We start from the raw sequence: 6,181 nt of genomic DNA on the forward strand, positions 1-6,181 counted from the left end.
ATCTGGTTATCATAAAAAAGTTCTCCATTCACAATCACTTTGTAGGGGTCCAGAACAGAAATATCAATGTCTGGCGCCTTAAACTTGATTTGCTCTACGGTTCTCTCGAACCTGGTAGCAAACTCTCCAGCAATAAGACCAACTTCAAGCAAGTGTCTCACAAAAGTTAAAACATGAACGACTAAGATGAGCAACCATTCCACTTCTTAATAGCTCATTACCATGGATCTTTCCCACTAACATGTCATCTGTTGATCATATTCCTCAAAATCCAACTCTTGATAAATGGTCTTGATGACCTTGGTAAACTAAAAAGTAACCGTAGATCATAATTACCTTTATCATCTCATTTATTACTTATTTTAAATATTATTTTTTATTTTATTGAAGGTATTTTGCTAGGAGTGAACGCGAATCAGATCAGATATGGCCAAAATTTTGATCTGATCCGCACTAAAATCATCAGATCGGATCAGATCTAATATCTGCAGTTTTAAAGTTGTGCGGATCGGATCAAATCAGATATCGGATATATCCGCAAAACACAAAAATAATTTTAAAAGCTTATTTTTATTAAAAAATATCAATAAAATTCATTTTTCTATTCTTTTAAATATGTTTACTCTTAAAATAATATTAAACATACTTTTCTTAAATAATAAATTAAAATAATACAACATATATGATAATTATTAGTTGAAATAAAACATAAAAAAATATTTACTTATTTATTTCTTTATTTTTGCGAATACGCGAATATGCGGATACCTACACAAAATCTGCAATTTGATCCTATTAGTGTACGGATCGAATCGGATCAGATTCGAATAAACACCGAGAATTTATAGATCGGATCCGATCCATAAATACCCTTACACTTCACATTTTTTTATTTAATTTATTTTACACAAATTAATTATTCTTTCCTTTACTTCATCAAATTTTTTTCATATACTTCCATCAGATCTCAGAAAACGGAGTTAATCATTATCTCATTATTTAATCATTATCCATAATCACTTTCAATTTTTTTTTACTTTATTATTTACTTCAAATTATTCCCAAACATGACTATTATCATTCAAAGTACAACAAGTTGAGCTTGGGGCTACTACTATTATTATTACTATCCTGATGTATAGGTTTACAAAAGTCAAAAGCTCAACTTGTTGAATTGAAAAATACCACAGAACAAGTTTGGAAACTGTGATTCCGACCCAATTATGCCTAAATCGAAATTCAAATACAATAATAAACGTGAGTCATTTTGAGTTAGAGAGAATCTCTTCCTTGACAATCCACTTAGAAACAAACTAAGGTGGTTACCAAAAGATCAAACAAATATCTTAGACAAATATCTTAATCTCTTTTAAGATGTAACACTCTATAAATACAAAACTCTAATTATGTAAAAGGTAGTTATTCATTCTGAATTGCATTATACTCATTTCTACTCTTACTATCTTAAGTGTCGAAGTGCCTTTTTAGGTGCCTGTTGCCGCCATTCCTCTTGAAGTCGACGTATACCTCATCGGTTTTTGACAAAGACAAGCTCAATTTTAAATAGGATAAATTATACACCATCCGAGACTTACCACCCAAAAACACATAGTACGAAGAATAGCTCAACAACGACAATAACCAAATGCCTGCAAATTACAAGGCGCTCCATCTCAACTAAGGATCGAATATCTAATCTCTATAAGTTCTATTGTGAACTCAGCATATATCCTATAGCTTATAATTTCATGTATATGATATCTGCTATTTTGTAAGGTTCTATATCTATAGAATTATATATTATATGTTTGTAATACTTACCGACTTGAAATATCTTTTGCAAATATAGTTTCACACTTTCACCTATTTTTTGTGCAACTCCAACTATAGTTAAGGAAGAGTTTTCTACAAATAATACTCCCAACCGAATTATAGTTTGGAGTTACCACCTCCATTTTAACTACGAGTTCTACTAGAAAAGCTTAGACAGTGAAGCACATCCTTAATGAGTTATATGCCAAAAAGATTTCCACCCAAAACAATAATATAGTTTAACAATTCAAGACGCATCAAACAATAATATTCTCAACTACAATAATTTTTCATTTGTTAATATATATGATCTTCATGAAATTTAATCGAATTGCAATTTGCTTTTACATGTCTATGGTTTGTGCAGCTGAACATACAATTTAATGATGAAGTCTCCTGTAAATCTCACTTGAGCTTCAAGTGTGGGTCTATTCTCACCCTCCTCTTACTAACTTCGGTAAAATTTATAGTTCGTGGCATAGGGATTTGGTAAACCTTGGTTGCCTGAGTAGCAGAAATAAGCATTAATCCTTGCAGAACGACAAAAATATATATGAAGTGGGTTATCCTCGAGAAATTCCTTTGTGATTATAAATGTAGGATTTTGCAAAGCAAATGAAGAGACTGAATCCGATAACACTAAGGGCAGCAAGTAGCCAGTAGAAGTAATCAAGATGCGCCTTATTCAGATTATTAGCAAACCAACTTTCATGTCCATCTCTGCCTGTCACTCCTTCGAGAACTGAAATCAGAAAGCCGCTTAGAAAGCTTCCCACACCAAAGATGCTCAAGTACAGAGCAAGTCCCATGCTTCGCAGTTCGTTCGGGACCTGATCATAGAAAAATTCCTGCAGACCAACCATGGTGAAGACTTGTGCAGCTCCAAGCAAGAAGTACTGGGGAATCAACCACCACATGCTCATGGGAATGGTTACATCCGGTTCATCAACAAGTCCAAACTCTAGTGCTGTTTGCAGTCTTTTCATCTCAACAAGGGCCGCAATTATGACAGTAAATATCGATATAAAAATCCCAATCCCAATTCTTTGCAGCATTGTGATGCCGGAGGGTCGCCCAGTGATTCCTCTTGCTATTGGCACAAATATGCGGTCATAGATGGGACTGATGACAATAATGGCAAGTGTGATAAGGGTTTGCAGAGAAGCTGCAGGTATGTCAAAGCCTGGAAATATGTTGCGGTCCAGCGTAAATCCTTGCTTCGTGAAGAAGGTAGGGGCTTGAGCAAACACAATAGCAAACGGCAGAGTTGTTGCCCAAATAGGAACCAGCCTTAGTACTGCCTTTGCTTCTTCCACCTCCACGACACTACATGTGACCTCCCCTTCTTTGGTGGAACAGTCTGGTGCTATTAATGCTTTGTTGAGGAAGCTGCCAATGTTAAAAAAGAGTAACAACTTCATCAATGGAATTATAATATTTCATATCCAAAGAAATGAGGCTCTATATGTAGTAAAATAGAAAAGTCGGAAAAACAGAGATTTGTTCAAATAATGTTACTCTATGTACAGTTACACTACGACAGATTCAGGCATCTTCAGATGGAATATTGTCAAAGCTAGAAGCAAATTAATCCTTCGGACATGAGCAAGATGGTCTTAATGCATGTATTTCATGGTAGTAGCAGTAGTGGCTGCTTCAAGAAAACCTATGAGTATTGTAATAAGGACTTAAAAATCGGTATGTTTAAATCCTTACTTGAACTGTTGGTAACTTTTTGGAGGGAGTGTTCCCCCAGTTTCCTCTTGGATGGCTGTTGCTTGGCGATTTCTTGCGGCTGTAATAAAGACACGACCAATTCTGAGAAAGGGGCTCTTGCCATGGCCCTTGATGTTAAACCTGTAGGTCCATGTTCCCATATAGAAAACAAGCAATGCAATGATCATCACAGCACAAGGGATTCCAAATCCAACGACCCAACTAAGGTTGTCCTGTATATAGTTCAAAATCCAGAGAGTTCCCATGCAACCTGCACACATTGTGAAATACCACCAGTTAAAGAATGTGCTTCTATCCTTGAGCTCCTTCGGATGCTGTTCATCAAATTGGTCTGCTCCGAATGCCTGAACACAGGGCTTATGTCCACCTTGCCCAATGGCCACCAGATAAAGTGAGATGAAGAACAAGATTACTTGAGATTCCGTAGAGCATGATCCCAATTTGCTGCCAACCTGGCACTCCGAATTGATGAGAGAAGGAAGCAACGCTGATAGTGTTAACAATCCTAGCCCCTGTCATTCATATTAGATAATCATGATAATCATTAGCATAAAAACTTGCATGATTAACCCAAAATTGATCCTTCTCTTTCAGGTTTTCTTAAGTCATTTTTCCGGTTCCGACTATGTGAAATTAAACTGTTGCGGGTATATTATTTTTGCCAAAAATACTTTGTATACAAAAAATACTTTATATTTTCACATGTATTCTATTTAAATAGTTAAATTTTTTAAATAGTTATAACATAATTGATTTTTTACACATTAACAGGTATTTTTTTTTTATAAATGAATACATCGTAATTTTTGATATAAAATTTATTAAGATTCATAAAAAATAGTATGATTTTATTGGATTTAGGATCGGATAAATGTATCAAAAATAAATTCGATCATTATTTAGTGTTGGTTTCGAGTTAAGACGAATTCAGTTTTTACCCGGCTCCATGTGCATCTCTAGCCGAGGGTGGGAGAAAGTAGGTTGAAAGAGAGGGAGAGAGACATGAAAAAAGTTGAAGATGCGAAAAGAAAGGAGGGGGATGACAAGAAGAGCCTGTGATGAAAAGAAAGGAAAAAAAGAGGAGAGTGACAACATGAACCAAATTAGGTTGAAAGAGAGGGTGAGAGACATGGAAAGAGTTAAGGATGAGAGAAGAGGAGACCGGAAATGACAATAAGAACCTGCGCTGAAAAGAAAAGAAAAAAAAAAGGAAGGGTGACAAAGATGTAAATAGAAACCAAATTAGCTCGAGTGTGGCACATGATTGCCACATAAACTGTGAATTCCATTCGCTATTACAGTATTATGGGGAATTACCCAAATATATATATTAGTCTTTTATACCACACATCCATACATATGAATTTTAATCTTTTAAATTTTAAATTTTTATTTTAAAAAATAAAATGTAATTTTTTATTCTAATTTTTTTTTATATTTTTTTTTATCCGACTTATTCTCTTAATTTCAACCCCTGAAATAAATGGTTAGAAAATTCAAATCCATACGCACTACTATTATTATGGGTTCTATAACCCTAAACCCGAATTTATATCTAAACAATTGAAACGTTTTTTTTTTTTTGTCGACATAGTGAAACAAGTCATTAACTATGAATTGGTAATATTTCTAATGGGCTCAGCCCCCAAAGTGAAAGGGCTACTAAGCCCTTCAAATAATTGGATATTATAGGCCAATAGTGATAATTTGCATATGGTCCCGGGTCGAAAATATGTCAGCATCGTTGTTAATGCCTACTTCTGCGACCAAAACAATAGTGTCAACGCCTACTTTTCCAGAGACCAGACCCATGAATGTGCATAATTCACATTTTAATATTTATCAGAAATTGTAAATCATACTTTAGATAATTCGAATTTAACATCTTATTTACTTCCATTCTTGTGTAAAAACCAAAGACCACACACCAAGGAAAATTTAAAGAATGAAACACAATTTCATTTTTTCGTTGTTTTGAGTTAAATTATTTCAATTTAGATAGAATAGAATTCGACATGGAATAACAACCGTTAACATCTAATGAATATTCTTGCTTCTTAGTCATTTATTTTGTCAATTTAATGATAGTTTTTATTATAGAATTATAGTTTAATATTTAAAATTAAGATTTTATTTTACGAATATTTTTAAAATTTAAATTAAAAAGAATAAGAAATCTACAATATTAATGTAAAAAATAATTAATTAATCAGAGCAAGAATATTTATTTACTTTAAGTGCATATGATTTCTCAATTATTATTATTATGCATATTGAAGTGCATTTTCGAGTTGAGTAATAGAATAAAAATCCTTCTAAATTCTTTTTTAAGTTTAATAATTTACGTGATAAGAGACCAGCTCTTGTTGATCTTTTTTGCGTTTTAATTTTAGATAATATTTTAAATTTTATATTAAATTATAATTAGATTTTATTTATTATTTTATTATAAAATATTTTTTTCTGATCAAACTATAATTAAATCGATTAAATTAATAAATTAATAAATTCATAATTAAAATAATTCGATAATTAGTCCTATCAATAAAATTTTGCTTTTTTTCATAATATCTTCCCATAATCCAATCCCATCCATTTTAGCTTACCAGTTTAAGACGCAATGAAAATGTAT

General features: G+C 32.8%; 1 pseudogene; it reads right to left on the reverse strand.

Annotated features, from left to right (window-relative positions):
• Positions 1–2,067: 2,067 nt before the first annotated feature.
• LOC107477594 (uncharacterized) overlaps positions 2,068–6,181 on the reverse strand; it is an 8,896-nt pseudogene continuing 4,782 nt past the window's right edge.

The sequence above is a fragment of the Arachis duranensis genome, chromosome 3, assembly GCF_000817695.3.
Source record: "Arachis duranensis cultivar V14167 chromosome 3, aradu.V14167.gnm2.J7QH, whole genome shotgun sequence".
NCBI lineage: Eukaryota > Viridiplantae > Streptophyta > Magnoliopsida > Fabales > Fabaceae > Arachis > Arachis duranensis.